Here is a 15,207-nt window from a genome sequence, read left to right as displayed (position 1 = left end):
CACAAATCATACAGGCAATTTGAAGAATTTCTAGTGGGACAGGAGAAAATCACATGGAAGGCATTCAAGGAAGTTGTTGAAATTTTTCTCGGCATCTACAGAGCACCAAACTACATGCAGCTGGTTGAAAGCATGCTTCAAGCATACAAAACCATGAAAAGCAACGTGTCACTAAAGATTCATTTACTGCCTTCACATTTAGACTTCTTCCCTGCAAATCTTGGTGCTGTTAGTGACAAGCATGGTGAAAGGTTTCACCAGGACATTGTGGTCATGGAGAAACGGTATCAGGGCAACTGGAATCCATCAATGCTGGCAAATTATTGTTGGACACTTAAGCGAAAAGCCTCAGACACTGAGTACAAATGAAAATTATTAACAAACTATTTTTAACTTAGTTGAACTATTGCAAAGCATCAGCACCATTATGCAATTAAACAGATTATATTCAATAAAAGTTAATTTCTTGTTTCTCCAAATTCCTATGTGACACAAGTAGTCTGGAATTATATTTCTGTTCATCTTCAAGCAGTCTATCATAAACAAAACAGAATTCTGAGGAAGCAACACTTCTGAAAAAAATTGTTGTCCAGTCCAGAACACTGCATGCATTCTCTGACATTAAATGGAACCATTGACTAATGCCGGTAATATTAAACCTGACTGATCTTATTGATAGGCAAAAGTTCAAATGACTGTATGACTCACTGCTTCTGTTTTATTCTCGGAATTCTTACACTGGAATATCAAAGTAAGGATGTAATGCTGAGGATTTATTAGGGATTGGTTTGACCACATTTGGAGTATTGTGAGCAGTTTTAGGCCCTGTATCTACAAAAGGAGGTATTGGAATTGGAGAGGGTCCAGAGATTTATTAAAATGACCCCAGGAATGAATGAGGAGTGTTTGACGGCTCTGGGCTTGTACTCGCTGGAGTTTAGAAAAATGAGGGGGAGTCTCATTGAGACCTACCGAATATTTAAAGGTCTGGATAGAGTGGACATGGAGAGGATGGATCCAGTCATGGGGGAGTCTAGGGCAGGAAGCTACGGTTTCCAAACAGAAGAATGTTTCTTTAGAACAGAGATGAGGAGGAATCCCTGGAGGTTAATTTGTAGGTTGAGGCAGTGATGAGGAAGGCAAATGTGATGTTAGCATTCATTTTGAGAGGGCTAGAATATAAAAGCAAGGATGTAATGTTGAGGCTTTGTGAAGCACTGGTGAAGCCTCACTTGGAGTATTGTGAGCAGTTTTGGGACCCTTATCAAAGAGAGAATGTGCTGCCATTGGAGAGAGTTCAAAGGAGGTTCACAAAAAAGATTCCGGGATTGAAAGGCTTGTCATATGAGGAGCGTTTGATGGCTCTGGGTCTCTACTCACTGGGATTCAGAAGAGTGAGGGGTGACCTCATTGAAACCTACCAGACATTGAAAGGTCTGGATAGAGTGGACGTGGAGAGGAGGCTTCCTATTGTGGGCGGATCTAGTAGGACCAGAGGGAACAGCCCCAGGATGGAAGGATGTCCCTTCAGAACAGAGATGAGGAGGAATTTCTTTAGCCAGAGAGTGGTGAATCTGTGGAACTCATTGCCACAGATGGCAGTGGAAATCAAGTCAATGGGTATATTTAAAGCATAGGTTGATAGATTCTTAATTAGCGCGGGTGTCAAAGGTTACAGGGAGAAGGCAGGAGAACAAAAAACAATCACCCATAATGCAATGGTGGAGCAGAGTGACGAGCAGATTCTGCTCTTACGTCTCACAGTCTAAAAAATTATTAAAGCAGAAAGCACTCATTATTTTTAATGATTAAAAAAAAAACAGAAACAGTGAGTCGTACAGAGCTTTGAGCTTTTGCCAGTCAATAAGATCAGACTCAGGTTTAATGTCACCGGCGTACGTCAACGGTTCCATTTAATGTCAGAGAATGTATACAGTAAACAACCTGAAATTCTTACTCTTCACAGACACCCGCGAATCAGAAGAGAACCCCAAAGAATGAATGACAAACGTTAGAACTCCAAAGACCCCCCCCACACCCACTCACAAATGCAATACATAAAATAGAAAAAATGTGAATTAGAGTAAGTGTTTTATATATATATACACACACACATATAAACTTAATAACTAATATATATAAATAAAATAGTGTGGCGCGTGGCCAAGTGGATAAGGCGTTGGACTGGCGATCTGAAGGTCGTGAGTTCGAGCCCCGGCCGAGGCAGCGTGTTGTGTCCTTGAGCAAGGCACTTAACCACACAATGTGCCAGTCTACCCAGCTGAAAATGGGTACTGGCAAAATGCTGGGGATTAACTTCGCGATAGACTGGCATCCTATCCAGGGGCAGTGGGTAGTCTCGTACTCTCAGTCGCTTCACGCCATGGAAACCAGCATAAGCACCAGCCTGATGAGTCTATAAGGCTCCAGACAGATGTTAACTTATATATATATATATATATATATATATATATATGTATGTGTGTGTGTGTGTGTGTGTATAAAATAGTTAACTTAAGTAACTAGTGCAAAACCAGAAATTAAAAGAAGTAGTGAGGTTCATGGGTTCAATGTCCATTCAGAAATTGGATGGCAGAGGGGAAGAAGCTGTTCCTGAATCGCTGAGCGTGTGTCTTCAGGCTCCTGTACCTCCTCCCTGATGGCAGAGGGGAAGAAGCTGTTCCTGAATCGTTGAGTGTGTGCCTTCAGGCTCCTGTACCTCCTCCCTGATGGCAGAGGGGAAGAAGCTGTTCCTGAATCGCTGAGCGTGTGTCTTCAGGCTCCTGTACCTCCTCCCTGATGGCGGAGGGGAAGAAGCTGTTCCTGAATCGTTGAGTGTGTGTCTTCAGGCTCCTGTACCTCCTACCTGATGGCGGAGGGGAAGAAGCTGTTCCTGAATCGTTGAGTGTGTGTCTTCAGGCTCCTGTACCTCCTCCCTGATGGCGGAGGGGAAGAAGCTGTTCCTGAATCGTTGAATGTGTGCCTTCAGGCTCCTGTACCTCCTCCCTGATGGCAGAGGGGAAGAAGCTGTTCCTGAATCGTTGAGTGTGTGTGTCTTCAGGCTCCTGTACCTCCTCCCTGATGGCAGAGGGGAAGAAGCTGTTCCTGAATCGTTGAGTGTGTGTCTTCAGGCTCCTGTACCCCCTCCCTGATGGCAGAGGGGAAGAAGCTGTTCCTGAATCACTGAGTGTGTGTCTTCAGGCTCCTGTACCCCCTCCCTGATGGCAGAGGGGAAGAAGCTGTTCCTGAATCGCTGAGTGTGTGCCTTCAGGCTCCTGTACCTCCTCCCTGATGGCAGAGGGGAAGAAGCTGTTCCTGAATCGTTGAGTGTGTGCCTTCAGGCTCCTGTACCTCCTCCCTGATGGCAGAGGGGGAGAAGCTGTTCCTGAATCGTTGAGTGTGTGCCTTCAGGCTCCTGTACCTCCTCCCTGATGGCAGAGGGGGAGAAGCTGTTCCTGAATCGTTGAGTGTGTGTCTTCAGGCTCCTGTACCTCCTCCCTGATGGCAGAGGGGAAGAAGCTGTTCCTGAATCACTGAGTGTGTGTCTTCAGGCTCCTGTACCTCCTCCCTGATGGCAGAGGGGAAGAAACTGTTCCTGAATCGTTGAGTGTGTGCCTTCAGGCTCCTGTACCCCCTCCCTGATGGCAGAGGGGGAGAAGCTGTTCCTGAATCGTTGAGTGTGTGCCTTCTGGCCCCTGTTCCTCCTCCCTGATGGCAGAGGGGGAGAAGCTGTTCCTGAATCGTTGAGTGTGTGCCTTCAGGCCCCTGTTCCTCCTCCCTGATGGTAACAGTGAGAAGTCCTGGGTGGTGGGGGTTCTTTGGTAGAATAAATAAACGGGCAGACTATTATTTAAATGGGGAGAGAATTGAAAGTTTTGAGATGCAATGGGTCTTGGGAGTCCTCGTGCAGGATACCCTCCAGATTGAGGATACCCACTGTTTTAAAAAAACCTACCTCTGACCTCACCCCTATACTTTCCTCCGATCAACTTAAAATTACATTCCTTCATATCAGACATTGCTTTCCACTCTGCCTATGCTGCTTATCATCTTGTACACCTCTACCAAGTCACCTCTCATCCTCCTTCACTCCAAAAAAAAAACCCTAGCTTGCTCAGTGTTTCCTCATAATATCAGCTCTCTATTCTAAGCAGCATTCTGGTAAGTCTCCTCTGCGCCCTCTCTAAGTCTTGCACATCCTCCTTCTCTTGAGGCGACCCAAACCGAACACCATTCTCCGAATTTAGTGCCGGCTGTGGAAATTAACCTGTAATTCTCCGTGCCTTCACGAATGCGTGTTAATGCTTCAGGACGTGCGTCAGTGTTGCTGAAAATGTAGGGAGGAACAAGCCATTGAGTTGAAGAGGGCCACGTGAGATAGGCCCCACGAGCTTCTCTCCCACAGCTCCGAATCTGAATCGGCATCTCAGGAGCGAGATGTGCCAACTAGTGGAGTGGTGCCGCAGCAACAACCTGGCGCTCAACGTCAGTAAGACGAAAGAGCTGATTGTGGACTTCAGGAAGGGCAAGACGAAGGAACACATACCAATCCTCATAGAGGGATCAGAAGTGGAGAGAGTGAGCAGCTTTAAGTCCCTGGGTGCCAAGATCTCTGGCCCCAGCATATCGATTCAGTTATAAAGAAGGCAAGACAGCGACTATACTTCATTAGGAGTTTGAAGAGATTTGGTATATCAACAAAAACATTCAAAAGCTTCTATAGAAGAAGCTACAGAAGATTGTAAATCTAGCCGGCTCCATCTTAGATACTAGCCTACTAAGTACCCAGGACATCTCCAGGGAGCGGTGTCTCAGAAAGGCAGCGTCCATCATTAAGGACCTCCAGCACCCAGGGCATGCCCTTTTCTCACTGTTACCATCAGGGAGGAGGTACAGGAGCCTGAAGACACACACTCAGCGATTCAGGAACAGCTTCTTCCCCTCTGCCATCAGGGAGGAGGTACAGGAGCCTGAAGACACACACTCAGCGATTCAGGAACAGCTTCTTCCCCTCTGCCATCAGGGAGGAGGTACAGGAGCCTGAAGGCACACACTCAACGATTCAGGAACAGCTTCTTCCCCTCTGCCATCAGGGAGGAGGTACAGGAGCCTGAAGGCACACACTCAACAATTCAGGAACAGCTTCTTCCCCTCTGCCATCAGGGAGGAGGTACAGGAGCCTGAAGGCACACACTCAACGATTCAGGAACAGCTTCTTCCCCTCTGCCATCAGGGAGGAGGTACAGGAGCCTGAAGACACACACTCAGCGATTCAGGAACAGCTTCTTCCCCTCTGCCATCAGGGAGGAGGTACAGGAGCCTGAAGGCACACACTCAACGATTCAGGAACAGCTTCTTCCCCTCTGCCATCAGGGAGGAGGTACAGGAGCCTGAAGACATACACTCAACGATTCAGGAACAGCTTCTTCCCCTGTCCTCACCTACCACCCCACCAGCCTCTGGATCAAGCATATTATCCCCCTCAACTTCTGCCACGTTCAACAGGACCCCACCACTAAGCACATCTTTCCCTCTCTACCCCTCTCTGCTTTTCGCAGGGATCGTTCCCTCCGCGACTGCCTGGTCCACACGTCCCTCCCCACAGATCTCCCACCTGTGCTACACCTGTCCCTACACCTCCTCTCTTACCACCATTCAGGGTCCCAAACAGTCCTTCCAGGTGAGGCAACACTTCACTTGTGAGTCTGCTGGAGTCGTCTATTGCATCCGGTGCTCCCGGTGCGGCCTCCTCTACATCGGCGAGACCCGACGCGGATTGGGGGACCGCTTCGTCGAGCACCTCCGCTCCGTCCGCCACAACAGACAGGATCTCCCGGTTGCCACCCACTTCAACTCTCCTTCACATTCCCATTCGGATATGCCCATACATGGCCTCCTCTACTGCCATGATGAGGCCAAACTCGGGTTGGAGGAACAACACCTCATATACCGTCTGGGTAGTCCCCAGCCCCTTGGTATGAACATCGAATTCTCCAACTTCCGGTAATTCCCTCCCTCTCCCTTCCCCCATCCCAGTTTCACTCTGCCTCCTCCTCCAGCTGCCTATCACCCCTCTCATGATTCTGCCGCCTTCTACTACCCATAGTGCTTTCCCCTTTCATTCCTCTTTCACCTTTCCTGCCTATCCCCTCCCTGCTTCCTCTCCTTCACCCCTTGATCTTTCCTCTGATTGGTTTTTCACCCTCTCCCCACCTTCTTTATAGGGCCCCTGACCCCTCCCGCTTCAGTCCTGACGAAGGGTCTCGGCCCGAAACGTTGACTGCTCGTTTCCACGGACGCTGCCCGACCTGCTGAGTTCCTCCAGCTTGTTAGTACGTCCTGATTCTTCCCCTCTGCCATCCAATTCCTAAATGGACATTAAACCTGTGAACATTACCTCATTTTTAAAAAACATTTCTGTTTTTTGCAAGGATTTAAAATCAATGTGCATATACTGTAACCGATTTATTTATTTAGTTTTGCTTCTAGATTATGCACTGCGTTGAACTGCCGCTGCTAGGTTAACAAATTTCATGTCACGTGCTGGTGACGATAAACCTGATTCTGATTTTGATTCAAAGTCCTATAATATTCCCTTCATGTCCTTCTCAATTTTCACCTTGAATGTGCTCTTCACCTCAACCCATCTGGTTTGTTCTTTGGGTAAGGAAGTCTTTCATGAGCAAACACAAGGAAATCTGCAGATGCTGGAAATTCAAACAACAACACACACAAAATGCTGGTGGAACACAGCAGGCCAGGCAGCATCTATAGGGAGAAGCGCTGTTGATGTTTCGGGCCGAGACCCTTCGTCAGGACTAACCAAAAGGAAAGATAGTAAGAGATTTGAAAGTAGTGGGGGAAGGGGAAATGCAAAATGATAGGAGAAGACCGGAGGGGGGTGGGGTGAAGCTGAGGGCTGGAAAGGTGATTGGCAAAAGGGACACAGAGCTGGAGAAGGGAAAGGATCATGGGACGGGAGGCCTCAGGAGAAAGAAAGGGGCGGGGGGAGCACCAGAGGGAGATGGAGAACAGGCAAACAACTAAATATGTCAGGGATGGGGTAAGAAGGGGAGGAGGGGCATTAACGGAAGTTAGAGAAGTCAATGTTCATGCCATCAGGTTGGAGGCTACCCAGTCTTTCATGAATTTGCTTTTAGGTTAATGTGCGATTACGGTGATATGAATGGGCGTCCCATGAAGAAATCAAGTCAAAAGGCATGTGGGTTTACGTGACAACCATCTGCAGGCAGGCAGAGTAGGATAACATAGATATAGGACTATTTATTTAAAATTTATTGAGACACAGTGTGGAATAGACAATAGACAATAGGTGCAGAAGTAGACCATTCGGCCCTTCGAGCCTGCACCGCCATTTTGAGATCATGGCTGATCATCTACTATCAATACCCGGTTCCTGCCTTGTCCCCATATCCCTTGATTCCCCTATCCAGAAGATACCTATCTAGCTCCTTCTTGAAAGCATCCAGAGAATTGGCCTCCACTGCCTTCCGAGGCAGTGCATTCCAGACCCCCACAACTCTCTGGAATGGGCCCTTTGAGCCATGCCGCCCACATCCCCCCAATTTAATCCAAGACAATTTACAAATAGGACAACATATGAGGAGCGTTTGGCAGCTTTGGGCCTGTACTCGCTGGAATTTAGAAGAATGCGGGGCGGGGGGTGTCTCATTGAAACCAAATGTTGAATTCATTTGTTGAATTTGCAATTCATTGAATTCCAAATGTTGAAAGGACTAGATAGGTTGGATGTGGAGAGGATGTTTCCTATAGTGGGGGAGTCTAGGACCAGAGGACACAGATAGAGTGGATGTGGAGAGGATGTTTCCTATAGTGGGGGAGTCTAGGACCAGAGGACACAGATAGAGTGGATGTGGAGAGGATGTTTCCTATAGTGGGGGAGTCTAGGACCAGAGGACACAGATAGAGTGGATGTGGAGAGGATGTTTCCCATAGTGGAGGAGTCTAGGACCAGAGGACACAGATAGAGTGGATGTGGAGAGGATGTTTCCTATAGTGGGGGAGTCTAGGACCAGAGGACACAGATAGAGTGGATGTGGAGAGGATGTTTCCCATAGTGGGGGAGTCTAGGACCAGAGGACACAGATAGAGTGGATGTGGAGAGGATGTTTCCTATAGTGGGGGAGTCTAGGACCAGAGGACACAGATAGAGTGGATGTGGAGAGGATGTTTCCCATAGTGGGGGAGTCTAGGACCAGAGGACACAGATAGAGTGGATGTGGAGAGGATGTTTCCTATAGTGGGGGAGTCTAGGACCAGAGGACACAGATAGAGTGGATGTGGAGAGGATGTTTCCTATAGTGGGGGAGTCTGGGAGCAGAGGACACAGACAGAGTGGATGTGGAGAGGATGTTTCCTATGGTGGGGGAGTCTAGGACCAGAGGACACAGATAGAGTGGATGTGGAGAGGATGTTTCCTATAGTGGGGGGAGTCTAGGACCAGAGGACACAGATAGAGTGGATGTGGAGAGGATGTTTCCTATAGTGGGGGAGTCTAGGACCAGAGGACACAGATAGAGTGGATGTGGAGAGGATGTTTCCTATAGTGGGGGAGTCTAGGACCAGAGGGCACAGATAGAGTGGACGTGGAGAGGAGGTTTCCTATAGTGGGGGAGTCTAGGACCAGAGGACACAGATAGAGTGGATGTGGAGAGGATGTTCCCTATAGTGGGGGAGTCTAGGACCAGAGGACACAGATAGAGTGGATGTGGAGAGGATGTTTCCTATAGTGGGGGAGTCTAGGACCAGAGGACACAGATAGAGTGGATGTGGAGAGGATGTTTCCTATAGTGGGGGAGTCTGGGAGCAGAGGACACAGACAGAGTGGATGTGGAGAGGATGTTTCCTATGGTGGGGGAGTCTAGGACCAGAGGGCACAGATAGAGTGGACGTGGAGAGGAGGTTTCCTATAGTGGGGGAGTCTAGGACCAGAGGACACAGAGAGAGTGGATGTGGAGAGGATGTTCCCTATAGTGGGGGAGTCTAGGACCAGAGGACACAGATAGAGTGGATGTGGAGAGGATGTTTCCTATAGTGGGGGAGTCTAGGACCAGAGGACACAGATAGAGTGGATGTGGAGAGGATGTTTCCTATAGTGGGGGAGTCTGGGAGCAGAGGACACAGACAGAGTGGATGTGGAGAGGATGTTTCCTATGGTGGGGGAGTCTAGGACCAGAGGACACAGATAGAGTGGATGTGGAGAGGATGTTTCCTATAGTGGGGGGAGTCTAGGACCAGAGGACACAGATAGAGTGGATGTGGAGAGGATGTTTCCTATAGTGGGGGAGTCTAGGACCAGAGGACACAGATAGAGTGGATGTGGAGAGGATGTTTCCTATAGTGGGGGAGTCTAGGACCAGAGGGCACAGATAGAGTGGACGTGGAGAGGAGGTTTCCTATAGTGGGGGAGTCTAGGACCAGAGGACACAGATAGAGTGGATGTGGAGAGGATGTTCCCTATAGTGGGGGAGTCTAGGACCAGAGGACACAGATAGAGTGGATGTGGAGAGGATGTTTCCTGTAGTGGGGGAGTCTAGGAACAGAGGACACAGATAGAGTGGATGTGGAGAGGATGTTTCCTGTAGTGGGGGAGTCTAGGAACAGAGGACACAGATAGAGTGGATGTGGAGAGGATGTTTCCTATAGTGGGGGAGTCTAGGACCAGAGGGCACAGATAGAGTGGATGTGGAGAGGAGGTTTCCTGTGGTGGTGGTGGGGGGGGGGGGGTGGTTCCTATGGTCCAGAACTAGATTGCACAGCCTCAAAGTTGAGGGTGCACCCTTTAGAACAGAGGTACACAGGAATTCTTTTAGCCAGAGACTGGAATGCTCTGCCACAGGCAGCGGTGGAGGCCAAGTCCATGGGTATATTTAAAGGGGAAGTTGATCGTTTCCTGATCAGCCAGGGCATCAAAGGATATGGCGAGAAGGCAGGTGTGTGGGGTTGAGTGGGATCTGGGATCGGCCATGATGGAATGGCGGAGCAGACTCGATGGGCTGAATGGCCTAATTCTGCTCCTATGTCTTATGGACCTGTTTGTAAATTACAAATAGGACAATTGACAGATAGGACCTTATATGCAGCTGGTGCGCACTAACCGATTACAGTATTCTTGCCTGGTACTCTTTGGATGGGAAAAAATGCATTAGAAACAAGGAAAACCTACAGCACAATACAGGCCCTTTGGGCCACAATACTGTGCTGGACATGGACTTACATTAGAAATTACCTAGGCTTACCCATGGCCCTCTGTTTTTCTAAGCTCATGTACCTGTCCAGGAGTCTCTTAAAAGACCCTATCGTATCCGCCTCCACCACCATCGCAGGCAGCCCATTCCACGCACTCACCACTCTCTGCGTGAAAAACTTACCCCCGACATCTCCTCTGTACCTACTTCCAAGAAAGCATTGTTGAAGTTGCTGTCAATTAGCTGCCACAGAAAATCAAACTCCATTCCATTCTCTCAGGTGGATATGAAAAGAATTCCATGGTACTGTTGCAAACAATAAGAACAGCGATGTCAGCTCTGAGGTCTTGACCGTGCAGTCACAACTGATGCACATTTGGAGACCAAACTCTGAATTATCCTCAACTTGATAATTGACAATCGATTTTACGTACGACTAAAAACTAATACAGACAGACAGACAGACATACTTTATTGATCCCGAGGGAAATTGGGTTTCGTTACAGCCGCACTAACCAAGAATAGTGTAGAAATATAGCGATATAAAACCATAAATAATTAAATCTGCTAGCGACTGGTAGGCGCTTCAGATCCCTCCAGACTAAGACTAATAGGCACTGGAGAAGTTTTTTCCCTACTGCGGTCACTTTGCTGCACAGTTAACTGCCGGTTAACTGTCGGCTAACTATTACTTGGATTGCACTACCTGTATGTATAATCTATATTTTCATTTATATTTATCATTATTATTGTTATGAGCAGAGAGACAACATCTGCCAGAAGTAAATTCCTTGTATGTGCATAGGTACTTGGCGATTAAAGTCTGATTCTGATAATAATAAGTTAATCATGCCCAGTGGAAATAAGTCCAGGACCAGCCTATTGGCTCAGGGTGTCTGACACTCCGAGGGAGGAGTTGTAAAGTTTGATGGCCACAGGCAGGAATGACTTCCTATGACGCTCATTGTTACATCTTGGTGGAATGAGTCTCTGGCTGAATGTACTCCTGTGCCTAACCAGTACATTATGGAGTGGATGGGAGACATTGTCCAAGATGGCATGCAACTTGGACAGCATCCGCTTTTCAGACACCGCCGTCAGAGAGTCCAGTTCCACCCCCACAACATCACTGGCCTTATGAATAAATAAATAGATAGATAGATAAGGACCTTCCCAGTGTTTTCCAACTCTTCTCGGGCTTCCAGCCGGGCACAGGTATTGATTATAACTGACGTTTCAATGGCAAGCTCTGCCATTTTCTTCAGGGATGATGCCTGGGCCTGTCTAGTCCGGTGGTATTTACACCCCCATAAGTCCCTCCTGATTGGTTAGTCTTCATCCAATCAGGTTCCTGCTCTCCCACCTCATTTACAATGGAATTCCAGTTCTGACTTAGAGTGAGAAATGGTTCTCCTCTAATTTTATTTCGATGGCTTCCTTCGCCAGACGGGCCCAAAAGCCACTGGCACGTCACGGTGGTGGATTGTAAACAAGGTTTGGAGAGCAGAAACCTGATTGGATGCATCCCTGTCCATTGTATCCCGGATTATGGACTACCTGACTGGCAGACCACAGATCGTGCGGTTTCAGACGTGGCTAGAAGCCGCACTGGGGCCCCACAGGGGACCGTATTGGCTCCCTTCCTGTTTACCCTGTGTACCTCAGAATTTAGAATACAACACTGAGTCAAGTCACCCGCAGAAATTCTCTGATGACCGAGCAACGGTTGGGTGCATAAAGGAAGGACGGGAGGATGAATACAGGGTCACGGTGGAGGACTTTGTCAAATGGTGCAAGCTGAATCATCTGAAGCTCAACATCAGTAAGACAGAGGAGATGGTGATGGACTTTAAGAAGACTAAGCCTGCACTGCTCCCTGTTACTATGGATAGTGAGAATTCAGATGTGGTGAGCAGACATCCCACCTCTCCCGGAAGTTCCGGGAGTCTCCCGCTTATTGATAGCGGCTCCCTGACGCCTGCAAATTATCTGGGAAATCGATTTTTTTGAGAGCAAGAGGGAGAGAGACAGACAGACAGAGCAAGTGACAGACATAGTGAGAGAGCTTTCTGATTGGTCTCTCTTTGTGCTAAGTAGACCTATCAGTTTTCTCTGTGGGCGGGCTTTACAGTCGACCTCTCTCTCTCTTTCATTGTCCGTCAGTTCAGTTTAGTGTCCTGCAGCACCATGGCAGAGTGTTCCAAAAAAATATAAAACGTCCTTCACCCCAGACTACACTAAAGTGTACCCCTGCCTAATAGGGGTGAAAAATAATGACCGTGTTGCTCGCTGCGCTGATTGCAACAGTGACTTTTCTATTGCCCATGGAGGGTTAAAATGTAAAAGACATGTTGAGGTGAGTTTAAAAGGTGTCAGTCGTTTATTAGCACAGCTAACGTTATTTAAACTAGCTGGCCAGCTGCTAAGGAGCTACTCTATTGACGTCCTACGTGATGAGGCCAAACTCCCTGTAGACTTGCTTAAAGTTGTAATAGTATAAAAAAATGACTCCATGATAATATAATATAATATTACATATTTTAATGTCAAATTTTCTGCATGTGACAATATAATATGATACACAGCAACACACACAAAATGCTGGTGGAACACAGCAGGCCAGGCAGCATCTATAGGGAGAAGCGCTGTCGACGTTTCGGGCCGAGACCTGACCAGGCAGCATCTATAGGGAGAAGCGCTGTCGACGTTTTGGGCTGAGACCCTTCGTCAGGTCTCGGCCCGAAACGTCGACAGTGCTTCTCCCTATAGATGCTGCCTGGCCTGCTGTGTTCCACCAGCATTTTGTGTGTGTTGCTGTTTGAATTTCCAGCATCTGCAGATTTCCTCGTGTTTGCTCATAATATGATACACCTTATGTTTCTATTTCTTTTTGGGACCACAACGTATTAGGGAGGCTAAGCGCAGGGAAGGCTGATCAAGTATTTCACAGTTCTTTTCAGCAGAAAACCAAAGTCTGACAGAGAAGGTCACTAGAGCGGAGGTGTACTTTACATCTTCCATCGTCGGGCATAACCTGCCATTCCAGGCGTGGAAGCACGCGGGCGAGCTATTCAGGGAAACGTTTCCCGATTCAGAAGCGGCAAAAAGCTATGCCTGTCATCAACCGAGACAGCAGCTGTTGTGGACGTGGCACTGGATCCTGAACGTTGAGAGGATCTGTACAAGTTCACCCGGACAGAAAGAAAGGCCAGGCAGTATTTTTGGTTGACGAGATGTGTGAGAAGGAATGTGCCATTTTAGCCAGGTACTATAATGGAACACAGGATAAGGTACCGGTTGGATTTGTAGACATGCCCGGTGTGCAGTGATGCCAAAGCTGAAAGCATGTTCAACTGCATTGCATCCTCCGCGCATGGCAAAGGATGGTCTGATTGTGTAGGATCTAGCAGTGACAACTGCAGTACGACGATTGCCAACTCTGTCTTATCAGAGTGAAAGCACAGGCCCCTGATGTTTACAGCGTTGGCTGTCCAAGTCACCTGGTCAACATTTGTGCCAAAACTGCTGCTAAGGAGCTCTCAACGTCACCTGAAGAACTGCTCATTGACGTCTACTACGACTTTGAGAAAAGGTGCAAATGAAGAGAAGACCCAAAACAGTTTCAGTATGAGGAAGGTTTGCAAAAGAAATAGAAGAGCTATTTGCATTAGCATTTAGCTATTAGCCAACAAAGTACTCAACAAGGAATATATATATATATATATATATATATATATAAATAGTTTCAATATGTGATCAAATAAATTCTTGTGTTCTTTCACAATCAAATGTCCTGTATACATACACCCTCGGTCGACCAGGGGAGGGGGGATTTAGGGATGCGGGGGGCAGGAGTGGTGGTGCTACCTCCCTGAAATGAGTTTTTGCAGGGTGGGATGTCTGGGGGTGTAACTTGAGTGGAGAACCAACACAGAGGCTGTGTACAAGGAGGGCCAGAGTCGCCTCCACCTCCTGAGGAGACTGAGGTCCTTTGGAGTGTGCGGGGTTAAAGAAGCCATCTTTGTCAAACTTGGAAACCCACCCCTGAGCACCATCTACTTACAATGCAGTCCTAACATCCCTACCGCGGTGTACCCATCAACAGTTCATGCCTCCATTCATGCAAATACTAACAACTCATTCGTTTCCTCTACGACTCTTAACGACCCTCATGTGATGACTACACCTTTAAACAACTCTGAGAGACTGTAAGCCGGAAAAACTACGCACCATGGCTCGGAACTGAAGAAGCCCCTCGGATGAGTGGCCAAATGTCGTCCAGACAACACAACGAGTCCAATTGCCTTGATTTAACCATATAACATATAACATATAACAATCACAGCACGGAAACAGGCCATTCCGGCCCTCCTAGTCCGTGCCGAACTCTTAATCTCACCTAGTCCCACCTACCCGCACTCAGCCCATAACCCTCCACTCCTTTCCTATCCATATACCTATCCAATTTTACCTTAAATGACACAACTGAACTGGCCTCTACTACTTCTACAGGAAGCTCATTCCACACAGCTATCACTCTCTGAGTAAAGAAATACCCCCTCGTGTTTCCCTTAAACTTTTGCCCCCTAACTCTCAAATCATGTCCTCTCGTTTGAATCTCCCCTACTCTCAATGGAAACAGCCTATTCACGTCAACTCTATCTATCCCTCTCAACATTTTAAATACCTCGATCAAATCCCCCCTCAACCTTCTACGCTCCAATGAATAGAGACCTAACTTGTTCAACCTTTCTCTGTAACTTAAGTGCTGAAACCCTGGTAACATCCTAGTAAATCGTCTCTGCACTCTCTCTAATTTATTGATATCTTTCCTATAATTCGGTGACCAGAACTGTACACAATATTCCAAATTTGGCCTCACCAATGCCTTGTACAATTTTAACATTACATCCCAACTTCTGTACTCAATGCTCTGATTTATAAAGGCCAGCGTTCCAAAAGCCTTCTTCACCACCCT

The 15,207-nt window shown here is 47.6% G+C and overlaps 1 protein-coding gene across 1 annotated transcript in view; it reads left to right on the top strand.

Moving 5' to 3' along the window:
• Positions 1–14,693, top strand: part of LOC140717626 (uncharacterized) — a 129,369-nt gene extending 114,676 nt beyond the window's left edge. Inside the window, exon 16 of the mRNA XM_073031213.1 lies at positions 13,190–14,693. The gene's annotated coding sequence lies outside the window, so the exon portion shown is untranslated. The remainder of the gene's footprint in view (positions 1–13,189) is intronic.
• The last annotated feature ends 514 nt before the right edge of the window (positions 14,694–15,207 follow it).

The sequence above is a fragment of the Hemitrygon akajei genome, chromosome 28 (genome assembly GCF_048418815.1).
Source record: "Hemitrygon akajei chromosome 28, sHemAka1.3, whole genome shotgun sequence".
In the NCBI taxonomy this organism is placed as follows: Eukaryota; Metazoa; Chordata; class Chondrichthyes; order Myliobatiformes; family Dasyatidae; genus Hemitrygon; species Hemitrygon akajei.
Note: the sequence above shows the minus strand (reverse complement) of the source record. Positions and strands in the feature narration are given on the sequence as shown.